The sequence below is a fragment of the Peromyscus eremicus genome, chromosome 10, assembly GCF_949786415.1.
Source record: "Peromyscus eremicus chromosome 10, PerEre_H2_v1, whole genome shotgun sequence".
Taxonomy (NCBI): Eukaryota; Metazoa; Chordata; class Mammalia; order Rodentia; family Cricetidae; genus Peromyscus; species Peromyscus eremicus.
This window is the reverse complement of record NC_081426.1, coordinates 77,538,949-77,553,286: the sequence shown is the minus strand read 5'-3', so window position 1 is coordinate 77,553,286 and position 14,338 is coordinate 77,538,949.

Below are 14,338 nucleotides of genomic sequence, written 5' to 3'. Positions count from 1 at the left end.
CTACTTAAGCAAGCAGCCAACCAAAACAAAACAAGAACTGTATCATACAATCTGTTAATAAGATTTTATTATAGTTATATCTAGGAAATGGGAAAATAGCTCACCACTCCGGAGCACAGTTGTGTACAGAGGAGTAAAGACACATAAATCAAATGTGCTCCTATAGTGCCATCTTCTGGCCCATCTTATTTTTTACAAAATACACTCGACTTCGTAATAAAATGCGATTATATAAGCTTTACCCTGTAGAAGATGATATTTAAAAAGAATAATTCAACATTCTCTCCCCTATGTTCTCTTAAGCAAATTGAAATGTAGAGTTTTGTATATACTGTTACATGATCCTATTAAGTAACAAACATAAAAAAGTATTCATATATTTACTTTTTATTTTTGAAATGAGATAATTTTATCCTTATACAGGACCTGTCAATCAAGCCCAGAGCTCGTAGCCTTTATGTCTAATGTCCAAATCTGAACTCTGGTCTTCTTGCTTTTGTGGCAAACACTTTAACTGCTAAGCCAGCTCTCCAGCTCTGAGACTGCTTCTCTTGGGAGTTTATCAGCGTGATTCCCACAGGGAGAGCTAGTTGGTGCTAGACAGTCAGCAAATGGGAGTGAGCTGTCATAGTCACTGTGACCTGTAAGATCTCAAGCCTGGAATTCACCCCAAACCTGTTCCTTAAAACTCACCTTGACACAGGTAATGGGCAGGCTTGGCTCTTCCTCAGTTCACAGTGCCAGATAAAATAGCTGACTCCTCTTGGGAAGCATGAAGTCATATTCCAAAATAAACACTTTGAACTTCCTCCTGAAAACAATAGAGGAGATAACATAGAGTCTCAGATGTTTGAGAATTTAAAACAAATGACATATCAAAGTTTAAATAGATGAGGAAAGATGTCACCTTGCTCACCTTGATCAAGAATGACATTGTGACAGTAAGATGCATAAAAAGATGGAAATATTAGACCTAGAAATGAGAAATTAGACCTAGTTGATGAGATTGGGAGCCTCACAGTTGTAATTAAGGAATGTATCAATGAATCGGAAGTTCAAAATGATGAGCTCCCTAGAAAGGAAAGGATAGAATATGTAAATGAAGCATATAATTTTCAGAGATATGAAAGACAGACACAGAAATGCCAAAGCCCTGTTAATAAGGGGCTCAGGGGCTGGAGCGGTGGCTCAGCAGTCACCTCTGCTCTTGTATTAGTCACTCTTCTGTTTCTGGGATAAAATATCACAGCAGAAAGCAGCTGAAGGAAGAAAGCTCCTCTCCAGCCTATGGTTCTATAAGGACAGAGAACTCCTGACGGGAGAAGCCTGGCAGGAACCTGAAGCACAGAGGCCACGTTTCACTCCCACACTGGAAGCAGAGAGAGAGAGAGAGAGAGAGAGAGAGAGAGAGAGAGAGAGAGAGAGAGAGAGAGAGAGAGAGGAGAGAGAGAAGAAAGTGGGGTTCGGCTGTAACCCCTTAAAGCCTCACCCCAGTGATTGACTTCCTCCAGCGAGGCTGCACCTTCTCCAAGTCCTGTAACCTGCCAGAATGTTGCCACCAGCAGGGGACCATATGCTCAAAAATACAAGTCTATGGCGACATTTCTCATTCAAACCACCACAAATGTTGAGTTCCATATCTTGAAAAATGCCCCCTCGTTAATGTTCTTTATTCAGTTATCCATTTCCTCAATCAAACAGTCTCTAAAACCATTGACAAGAGTGGGAATGTTAATTAAATATTACAGTCCCTTTGACACCTACTCATTCTTTTCCTTGTCGGCCATAGTACGTGATAGCTAAGTTATTAGTCTAACTTAAGGGAAGGGGCTTGGCAGGAGGATTAAAGGCTGGCAAGGGAAGACTATAAACTGAAGATTCAGAGTCAGCAGAACGAATTGCTCAGACATCATCCAGTTGTGCTGTCCTAGGTTTTGAGCTCCCTAGTTTTCCCAGCTAGTTTCCCAGGGCCCTGACTCAAGCACAGCAGACATGTTGTGACTAAACATCCAAACTCTGGCAATCTGTTAGATCATCAGCTGCTGCTTGACTTGAGTTTTGATTACAAACTCTTACACTTAGAATTTAACTGATTGTTTTTTTTATTTTAATTGACACATAATATTGACACATAATTATAAAGCATAATGTGATGTTTGAATTCAATGTAAATATTGTGTAACAATTGGTCACAGCAACAATCATGCCATCACCTTACATTTTCATCATTTATTTATGATGAGCATATTCAAAATCTTCTATTTTACTGTCTAACTATTCTATTGTTAACTGTCTTTACTGTGTCACTGACAAGCAGAAATTATGTCTACCTAAATGTACTGTTACATCCACAGACAAACTTCTTCCCCTTTCCTTCTCCCTCTCTTTCATCAGTCTGTGGCAACCACGTCTATCCTCAAGTCCTATTAGGTGGGCTATAGATTCTACACATGCAATCCCATCCCTATGCAGTGAGCAAAGCAATTTGAGCTGAACTGATAACTTTTCCATCTTTGCAACAGGTATTCTTTCTTCTTAGTCTTTAGCTGCCAGAGTGATCGTAACTTGCAAGGGTCTTTTAGTTTCTCTTTTGTTGGTGCCATGAAATATTCTGACAAAGTAACTAAGGAGAGAAAAGGTTTAGTTTAGTTCACATTTCAAGGCAGTCAGAGAAATACAGGCAGCAGAAGCTTGAAACATCTGGTCACAAGGCATCTATAATCAGGAAGAGAATTGTGGGTACATGCTGATTCTTAGTTCCCTCTCTCTATTTACAGAGTCCAGGATTTTTTTAGTCCCATGATTGACGTGTCTTCCCATCTCAGATAATGCAATCAAAATAATGGTTCACAAACATGCCCAGACACCCACATCCCAGGTTATTCTAGATCCTGTCAAGTTGACAGTTAATACTAACCATAACCACTCCATACTTGTTAACTTGAAACTAAAACACATCACTTTTAATTCATTAGCCTCTTGTTACTTTAGACTCATGACCATCTGAAAATGGAAGAAACATTCAACCTAACATCAAAAGTTCCAACAGTCTTTAACAATTCCAACACTATAGAAGTCCAAAGACACTTAACCACCATCTTTTGTAAAAATAAAAACAGTTTACATACTTCCAACATATAATGACACAAAGTATCATTCCTATTTTAAAGTAAAAGAACAAGGGCAAAGCAAGGAATAATCACACACACACACACACACACACACACACACACACACACACACACACACACACCCCAAGGCAAACACTAAATATTGAAGCTCTGTATCCATCTAGGGATTGTAATGAAATCAACTGGGCTCTAAGAGGCTTGGCATCCTTCCTCCCAGCTCTGCTGCTGTGCTGGCTGGTTTTGTGTCAACATGACACAAGGTAGAGTCACTAGAAAGGAGGGATCCTCAATTGAGAAAATGCCTCCATAAGATCTGGCTGCAAGGCATTTTCTTAATTAGAGATTGGTGGAGGAGGGCCCAGTCTATTGTGGGTGGTACCATCCCTGGGATGGTGGTCCTAGATTTTATAAGAAAGCAGGTTGAGCAAGCCATGCAGTAAAAGCCAATAAGCAACACTCCTCCATGGTCTCTGCATCAGTTCCTGGTTCCTGGTTCAAGCCCAGTCCTGACTTCCTTCAATGATGGACTATTAGGTGGAAGTGTAAGCTAAATAAATCCTTTCCTCCTCAACTTGCTTTTGGTCATGGTGGTTCATCATAGTAATGGTAACCTTAAGACAACTGCTTTAAGCACACATAGTTTTTTTTCCTAGGTTGCCTCCATTCCACTGCCTTAGCTCTCCTTGGCAATATTACGTGGTGCTGATATCTCCAGTATCCTGGAGTCTCCACTGTAACTTAGGCTTCAACTCCACAGTTGCACATAATGGCTTCTCAACTTCTTCTGTGACTTCAATCCTACCATACATGGCCTGGCTTTGTGAGGATTTCCTGACCCGCTCAGTCTTTCATCTTCCGTGCTAACAAAGCCAGTACCACGGAGATGGCATTGCTACACTCTAGAGATATTGCCTGGTCCTCTTGGACTACAGCCAGATCAACATCTGATCCTGGGGAAATATTTTCCCAGGCATTGGCTTTTGAAAAGCAGAGAACCCCTTAATTTTAGGCTTATTCACTTTTGATATAATTTTTTGAGAGTTCTGTACATAAGTATACTTTATTTACATAGTTTCTACTCATCCTTCTCTCCCTTGAATATTCTCCTCCTCTCCAACTCCATCTAAAATTCATCACCCCTTCTACAATTACTATTGTTTTACACTCATGCACGCACGCACACACGAATGCACGCTGCCGCTGCCGCCGCCGCCGCCGCCGCCGCCGCCGCCGCCACCACTACCATCACTACCACCACCACACCTTACTGAGTCTATCCACTGTTTCTCATATATACATGTGTCAGGGATGACCACTTGGGTTTGGATAGCCTATCAGTGGTCTTGTCCCTGGAAAAAAAAAACTGCTTCTTCCTACCCTGGCATCTATTAATTGCCTATAGTTTTTCATCTAAGAGTGAGACCTTGTGAAATATCCCCTTTCATATTGGCATGTCAACTTGTATGTCATTATGCAGGTCTTGTTTAAGCAACCATATGACTTCAATTCCACTGGTACAGCTTCCCTATTATAACTAGAAGTCAACCAGCTCTCAGCAGGCATTCTTGCCCTCCGACTTTTAGAATTTCTATCTACCCTCATTTTAGGATGCTCCATGAAATGTAGGTGTAGAGATTAGATTGGTGCATACACAACACAATGTTGTATATGGGCACCCTACAGCCACTTAGTCTCTGCATTTTAACCAATTGGAGATCTTCGTAGAAGCCTCTGTCTGCTACAAAAACAAGCTTCCCTAGAAAGGTGTGTCCTGCTTAGTTCTATGTCAACTTGACACAGTAAGACATTTTGAAATAGAGAAGCTCAATTAAAAGAATCCTCTTACAAGATTGGCCTGTGATGAATTTTCTTGATTTGATATAGGAAGGTTCAAGTAACTGGGTAGTACCACTCCTTGGCTGAGTACTATAAGATCCTGAGTACAGTAAGAAAGCAGGCTGAACAAGCCTTGGGAAGCAAGCCAGCAAACAGTCATCTTCCATGGCCTCTGCCCCTGTGCCTGTCTTGAGTTCCTGCCCTGGCCTCCCTCAGTGATGGACTTATGAGCTATAAGGTGAAATAAACCCTTTCTTCCCCAAGTTACTTTTGGTTGTATCTTATCACAGCAATAGAAACTCTAAGTAATAGAAGTGGGGGAAAGCTACATTTACTTATGGCTATAAGAATAAGTATTTATAATACAATAAAAACCTATATTGATTTAGGAAAATGGTAATAGTTGTTTCTCCTACTCTGAACTCTCCACCCAATGGTATTTGGCTAAGTTGGCAGTACCTGGCTTGAATTCCCTTCCGACTGAGTGGGTTTTAAGTCCAATAAGACAGTTTTTAGCTATCCCTAAGATAAAACTTCCACTATGCCACCACTGAGGCTATCTTACTGGGCTGGACATTGTTATATATTGTAGGATTTACACACACCCAAAGGAAACTTTGTTTTATGAACTTGGATAAAAAGACATATATAACATACAGGCTTTCTTTCTTTAAATGAATTCAGCTCTTCACAAGATAGAGCCTCCGGGGGACAGAATTTTGCCCTGAGGACAGTCTTTCTATTGTCCCAATGAAGCATAGGGTATGTCTCTTCAGTAAGGATGATCTCTTTAACAAGGACAGTACCTTGCCACATCAGGCCAAATTGAGATTTTTCTTGAGATTTCTTCTGCCAAAAACAACAACAACAATAATAGTCCGTCATCTTCGAATTAAACCTCATTTAATGTTTTAGGATAACAACAGAAATAATCCAGATTTTTCGCCAAAATACAATATGACTGGACAAGGTCTGGTGAGAGCTCTTGTTCCATTCTGAAAGTTCCTGAGCTAGGCCTCCACTGCCCATGTTTCTCTCAGCATTTTTTCTTCTTCCAAGAGCCCAGCAGAATGGGCCTTTATGCTCTGCTTCTTGTATTTAAGAGCTTTCGTAACTCAAAGTTCCAAACTCTGCCACATTAGAACAATTCTAATGACCTAAAACCCACTTAGTCAGGTTTATCAAAACAGCCTGATTTTTTTTAAACCACCTTTTGTCTGAGTTTCTTTTCTGTTATTGAGAAAAAACGTCCTAACCAAAACCCCTTATGGGAGAAAGGGCTTATTTTAGCTCACAGTTTAAGGTACAACTGATACAACAAGGAAGCGAAAACAGGAGGGGCATGAAGCAGCTGCCCACACTGCATCCATAAGCAGGGAGAGAAGGCAGGGATGCATGCTGGTTCTGGGTTTCCTTTCTCTACCTACTGTTGCAGACTATTTGTACACTCTGAGGATTTGCCTTTGCCAAGGCACCTTCTAATTGGTTTAATAAAGAGCTGAATGGCCAGTAGCTAGACAGGACCTGTAAGTGGGATTTCCAGGGAGAGAAAGGAAGAAGAGAATCTAGGCACACAGGAGATGCCACGAGACACAGAGAGGAAACATGAGGTGAAAAATGGAAGAGAGGTAACACCACGTGATAGAACATGGATTAATATAAGTGGGTTAATTTAAGTTATAAGAGCTAGTTAGGAACAAGCCTAAGCTATAGGCTGAGCTTTCATGATTATCTCTGTGTCATGATTTGGGGCTGGCTAGTGGGACAGAGAAAGACTCACTACCGATGGAGCCCAATGTCCAGCCACATAAGGCCCGAGAAAGCTTAAAAAAAAAAAAGGTTCAGAATATGGAGTCAAATGTGGCTTCCTGGTGCAGCTTCTCAGTGTCTGAAGTCTCTTGAGTAGGCATTGTGTACAAAGACTGCCTATAGGCTGGAGCAAGCTGCCAGCGCCACGTGCTAAGCTGAGCCACACTGGCAGCTTACATAGCAATTGAAGATTTGTCTCACATGATCAGAGAATGTTCCAGATGCACAGAAAGGACAGACTCAGATGGAAAAAACTCCAAGTAGGTTACAGTGTGTTTAAAAATGTGCATGGGCTTTAAAAAGAAAAGAGAATGAGTATAAACAACCATAGAAAAATATAAAGTTTATAAATAATAAAATAAAATATTTAAAGAGAAATTAAAATAATATAAAAAGGATAAAACACATAAAGATGGAAAATACAAAGAAATTCTTGATCCTAGTATGGTGTCTTGTTGACTTTAAATTTTTTGGTTGCTGATGAGCAAACAATAGCTACTGAGAGACATTGGATTATGGAAATTGCTAGATTAAACTTATATATTTTTAAAATGTCTTAACTTCAAAACGAAGGTCAAAAACACATTATGTTGGGGAAGAGGTTATGCTTTTGTTTCCATAGGAAATGAAAGGCTGTGGATTATCCCAGGTTAATACAGATCAGATTTGACCAGGGGAGACCTCCTGAGTAACTTAGCTACAGACCTGAGGGAGGAACCAAGAAAGACTACAAGACAGGTGATGTGTAAGCTGATCCCTCTGCATGGGAACAGCTCGGAGACGAGATGAGACATGATAAATCTTGTTGGCTACAAAGTCCTCATGACTTATCATTACATGCCATCCTTTCATATGGTGTGCATAGAGATTTATATTACAATTTGGTTATGCAGTCCATACAGGCTTATAAAGTTGACAGATGCCTTTTACCTGCTCAAACATAGAACAAAAAAAAAATTTTAACTGATTTGTGTGTGCCCCACGCATTCTATACTTGTGTTAATGCAGATATGTATGTTACCTTTAAAAGTTTATATGTTTTCAGAGCAAGGGGACCAGACATCAATAAAAACAGGTGGCCCAGGTGATTCAGTCCCTCAGAGTACCTCTGTTACAGTTTCTTCAGAATGCTGCAATTCAGAACAGCTTCAAGGCTATTGGCTAAAATGACCCAGCGTCACAGACTACTCCAGGCAGACTTCAGATACTTTCCCATCACACTGAGACTAGACAACAGCTAGCTCTTCCAAGACTTGAACATCATCTTAATTTTCTCAGGATACCCCAAAGATGTCATTGCCTCCAGACAACAGGAAGCAGTCTAGAGAACATGATCACCATATTCTCAAGAGGTAGAGTTTTTGGTAATTCAATGGGTTACGGGTGTTTGTCATCATTTAGGGTATTGGTTACAAACTGTTACTGGTCATGGTCTGGGAGAAAGCTAAGCAGAGGAAGTTAGATTCAGAGATCTCTTTCTGAAGGGAAAAATGGGGATATAGTATAGAAATGATGGTATAAAAAGTAAATTGTTAAGCCAGGCAGTGGTGACACACGCCTTTAATCCCAGCACTCGGGAGGCAGAGGCAGGTGAATCTCTGTGAGTTCAAGGCCAGCCTGGGCTACCAAGTGAGTCCCAGGAAAGGCACCAAGCTACACAGAGAAACCCTGTCTCGAAAAACCAAAAAAAAAAAAAAAAAAAAAAGTAAATTGTTGCGTCTACTTTTAAACAACCATTAGTCTCAAATATTTTACATTGGTATGGATTTTTGTATATTGATGCTTATTTAAGGTTATACTGTATATATGTTTCTACTCTTGTTTAAGGCATTGTACATATGCAGCTCATTTATAAATGTAATATAAAGTATTAGTCCTTGAAAGCTATTTAGGCTAATAAAGAAACACAGGTTAATAGTTAGTTATCTATAGCAATCAAACTTATAGTCATGTTAGGTATGTTTTCAAGGTCATGCAAAGATATATTTTAAATAGACAGGTGATCTTCGAACACTTCAAATGACCTACAGAATATGGCATTTAAAATGTTTTAATAACATAAGACTTTTCATGACAGTGAGACAGCACCAATTTACTTAAAAAAGGGATGATGGGCATCAGAGAACCTCCATATGGCAAATGTGGTAAAGCTAGCCATTTAGGCAAGAAATTGCCTTTGCCTCAACTTCTGACAGTATGCTGTACAAAGTGGACAAGCAGGACACAAAAGAAAGTGACTACTCAGCTTTGCCAAGACAAGGTAGGACAGACAGTCCTTCAAAATTCTTGCTTCACAGAAAAGTCTGTCAGATATTCTAGGCGTGTAGGTCAAAGGTTGTAGCTGGAGTATTCTCTCTGGGTCCTGCCAAGCCCCAGCAGTCCCTTAGCCCCACTTATAAAATAAACATACAGACGCTTATGTTATTTAAACTGCTTGGCCATTATCTCAGGCCTATCATTGTCTAGCTCTTACTCTTATATTCAGCCCATTTCTATTAATCTATACTTTGCCACGTGGCTCATGGCTTACTGGTACCTTACATCTTCCTTGTCCTGGCGGTGGTTCCAGCAGTCTCCCCCTCTGCCTTCCTGTTACCTCAATTATCCTCTCTGTTAGTCCCGCCTATACTTCCTGTCTGGCTACTGGCCAATCAGTGTTTTATTTATACAGAGCGATATCCACAGCAAAAGGTCAAAGATGGATGCCCCAACATTGCAGAGGAACCTTGGGTGACTGTCCAGCACCCAGCTGCTTTTGTCATTTCTATAGCTTTGGAAGTTGTTTGCTCTGGACTTCCTGTTTACTCAGGTAATATTATATTCTTCTCAGGTTCTTGATGGGGTTGAAGATCAGATATAGTTACAGTTTTCCTTGTTACCAAATTCAGAAAAGAAACTTACACAAGAGATATAAAGTTTATAAGGTTGAGAAACATAAAGACTTAAGTTGTTTATCTAAGAAGATGTTTTAAGGTCTAAATTGATTTAAGGTCAAATTATGATAGAAACTGATCTAAGTATAAAACCTTAAACTCATTAAGACAGGATAGATAGTAGGTTATTTTCTTCAAATTTGCCAAATACAAATGGACTGGACATTGCAAATGTAATTTTTACATGATGATTGTTCTTACTGTATATAGTTTTACTGTGTTAGAGCTAAATCGTTTCCTTTTTATTTTGTGGGGGGAAATATTGTGGAATAATCTTTTTGTACACTGTGAAATTATGTCTTTGCCAAGGCGCCTTCTGATTGTTTTAGTAAAGAGCTGAATTCTCAATGACTAGGCAGGAGGTATAGGTGGGATTTCCTGGGACAGAAAGGAAGAAGAGGAGAATCTAGATGCATGGAAGATGCCAGGAATCACAGAGAGAAAACAGGAGGCACAAGATGGAAGAGAGGTAATGCTACGTGATAGGATATAAATTAATATAAATGAAATGGATTAATTTACGTTATAAGAGCTAGTTAGGAACAAGTCTAAACTGCAGGTTGAGCTTTCATAATTAATAATAAGTCTCTGTGTTGTGATTTGGGAGCTGGCTGGCAGGACAAAGAAAGACTCCCTACAATTTACGTAGTCTAGGATCCCAGCCAGGGACTGCCCATACACAAAGTGGGCAGGTCTCCCCACCTCAATTAATGTGGTCAAGATAATATCCCCAGACATGCCCAGGGGCTCATAAGGAAGGCGATTTTACATTCTGTTAAGGTGACAACACTAAACATCCACAGAAGTTGACCCTGTACCCAGAAGCACCAGGCAGTTTCCCAAGGCCCCTGCTGATGAAATCTTCAGTAACTTATTTCTAAGAGAAATTGGATTAAAACCAGAGTCAAGCATCACATTGCACCCAGCTGTACTATGACTGGAAAAATCTGTACCATTCCAATACCATGTACTAAGTTAGTTTCAAACTGTCTTTCGGTACATTTTCTTCACCAGAACAGTGATCTGCTTCTGGGTTTACTTGTTTCAGGAAGGAGAGAGGTTTTCTCAACTTGGACAAGCTTCCCAAGGTTGTTAGAATAAGCCCAAAGGGATTACCTTGCAAAAGGATTACCTTTGAACTCCACAAAATAAACAACCAGATTTCATCTCACAGTGTTGCAGCAACGGAGACGAAGGTTTTGCCAGTAGTCTTTTAGTTTAAAAAGTCTTTCATACGTATAACAAATACTTGCTACTAATTATACCAACTGGCAACTTTCGCACATTACCATCTTGTTCATTTATTAAAAGTGTGGACAGTATAGCAGACAGGCAGATAATATTTTTTTTACATCATTATCAGGCCGTATCCTTTCTTTTACACGGAACAGGGAAAACAGGCTCCTCCTGAAGTCAAGGACAAAAGCTTTCACAGCTGCCATCTCTCAGGAGATTCCAGAATGCTGAGTAAGTGGGATTTCAGTGTGCCCTGCCCACTTCAGCTAAAACTGCTTCAGTGTGGTCAGTTTGTTTAGCTTCAGAGTAAAACTGTTAGGACAGTGGCTCAATTCTGGAATCATTCTCATTAGAGAAATGCTAGCAGTCGTAATTCATTGTTCTAAGAGGACGTGTGTGTGTGTGTGTGTGTGTGTGTGTGTGTGTGTACACCACATTAATATTAATATATAATGAAAAACGGCTATAGATTCTTACGTAAACAGAAGAGACAAATTTGAGACTTCTTACAATTATGAAAGTTCATAAGATAGGTGAGATCAAGTGAAGCCTTAAGAAAGAGTTGTAAGTGGTCTGCCTGTGTTGAAGGCATGCCTCTTCCTAGGGGCAATTTTAAAAGATCTGGGGTGAGTATTTTGTTTCTTCTTTTGTTGCATTTCTAGGTTCTGTGCACTTAAAGAAATCTATTCATCGATAAACTAAAGAAACCAAGACTTTAGAGACCTTCCATGACAAAGAATATAACATTTACAAAAAACCTTAAAGAACTCAGTAAACATACAAATAATAGAAAACAACAGTAGCAAATGTGGGAAGGGGGTAATCTGATTTCCAGTATCACAGCATAATATTTCGTGTCTATTCTTCAGTGAGAAAAAGAAGAATGTGTGGTCCATTCACAGGAAAAAGAATGATTAACAGGAACAACTTCAGAGGAAGAATGGACGTAATGATTACTAGGCAATGACTTTTGGGCAGAATTCATACCAACGTTTATTCAGAATTTTAAAGAATCTGATTTTTCCAAACGTCTTTACAAAGCAAAGATGGGGCAGGCATTCATACTTCTGGATCTTGAAACTTGTGGCCAAGCTCATTAAGAGTGCAGTCTGGGGCTGCAGAGATGGCTCGGCAGTTATGAGCCTTGCAGCTCTGGCAGAGAACCGAATTCCATTGTGAGCAACATGAGACAGCTCACAGCCTCCTGTATCTTCAGTTCTGGGGGGATCGGATGTTCTCTTCTGACCTCAGTAGGCACTGCATACACGTGTGCGCGCGCGCACACACACACACACACACACACACACACACACACACACTTTAAAAAATTTAAAGTTGTATATTTTCAGTGAGTGCAATCCAGGTATAGTAGCACAAGCCTCTAATCTCAGTGCCCTGGAGGTAGAAGCAGGTAGATCTCTATGAGTTTGAGGCTAGCCTATTCTACACAACGACTTCCAGGACAGCCAGAACAACATAAAAATACTCTGTCTAAAGAGCTCAGTACTAGAAGACAGACAGACAGGCACATAAACTAATGCATGAGAGTAGAAAAAAAAATCCAATGAGTAAAGGACACAATGTTTTCAATAAATAGAATTAATTGTAAGAATCCAGATATCCACATGCAAAATAATGAAGTTGTACTGTTTAATTTACATCACACACAAAAATTCACTCTCGTGGAATCAAAGGCCTTAAGGCAGGAGCTGATCGATACAAATCTTAGGGGAAAATGTAGACAAACTTCGTGATGTTGGATTGGGCATTGAATTGTTTGAACATCTAACCAAAGTGACTGACGACAGAAGAACAAATATGTAAACTGGACCACATCAAAACTGAAAACATCTTCGCATTCAGGGCACACTAGCTGGTTTCTCCAAAAATTAAACACAAATTACCATACACTTCCGCAGCTGTGTTTCTGAGTACGTGTCCAAATAACTAAAAGCAGGCCCTCAAGGACAAATTTCTACACTTGTGGTCACAGCAGAATCATTACAACAGAAAAAAAAAAAAAAAGTAGACACAACTCAACAGACTGAGAGATGAGCAAAGAAGCAAATCAGGAGCAAATGTTACATATCCCATGTAAGATTATTTAGCCTTAAACGTAAGTTCTGACACATGTTATAACATAGATGAACCCTGAGCATTTTATGTTGAATGAAATTAGTCAGTCATGGTGAGGCACACAGGACTCCACCTCAGTGAGGCAATGCGAATATTCAGGTTACACTAATTATAATTAATTGATTGGTTTATTAATAAGTGCTAATTAATAATTATACAGTACTATAGTAGAATAGTAGAGTAGTAGTTTCTGGGTGCTGGAGTTAGGGAGGAATGGGGATTTAGTGCTGAGTGGGTCCACAGTGTCAGTTTCAGAAGAAGAGAAAGCTCAGGAAGCAGATAGTTGTAATGATTGAAAGATATTGTGGATGTGAATATACTTATGTCAAAGAATTATATGCTTTTAAAATATATATTATATATATATATATATTTAATAACATTTAAAAGTGGAAGAGAGAGAGAAAGAAGAGGGAGAAGAGACAGTCAGGAGAGGCAACAGGCAGAAGCTGGAGCTATCAAACACAAGCCAAGGGGTGCTTGGGTCATCCGTGCTGGAAAATGTGAGCAGAGGTTAGGCCTGATGGTACAGAAGTGTCATTCCAGCCATCTGGAAGCTAAAGCAGGAAGATCTTAAATCTAAGGCCAATTTGGGCTACAATGCCAATTCAAAGGGCAGCCTGGGGACTTCACCAACACCCTGCCTTAAAATGTTCAAAAGTAAAGCAGGCTTGGTATATAGCTCACTAGGACAGCAATTCCCTTGCATGTATGAAGTTATTGATTTAATACTCAGTATCTCAATTTTTTTAAAAAGCAAGTAGTGAGTCTTCCCTAGACTCCTCTAGAGAGAGCATAGCCTTATTGAAAACTTGATTTGGGATGTACGGTGACCATAATGGTGAAAGAGTAAGTTGATATTTTTTATATTTAAAACATTTATATTATCAATTTTTAGTTAGTGTTCTAAGTGATTGACTTCACTGTGACATTTCCACTCATATATCATCACACTTAGTTTTATTTCTAACTTGTCACATTTGTAGTAATTTGTGAAGGTCACCGCCGGCAGTGATGTAGGAGTAAGGAAGGAGGGAATCCAGTGAGAATGAAGGAGTGATTGAAGGAAAGAAGGGTGTTTACCTTCTACCCAGCAGGGAGAAGTGATCACCCCAGGGGTGCAGAGAACTGTGTGAAGAACCTGGAGCACCCTACAAATTCTATCTGCTCTAGAAGGCAGGTAATGAATCACAGAAACTCGAATTTGTCACAAGTTACCTTTCATCAAAAGAGTATAAAGGGGAAGAGATAAAGACT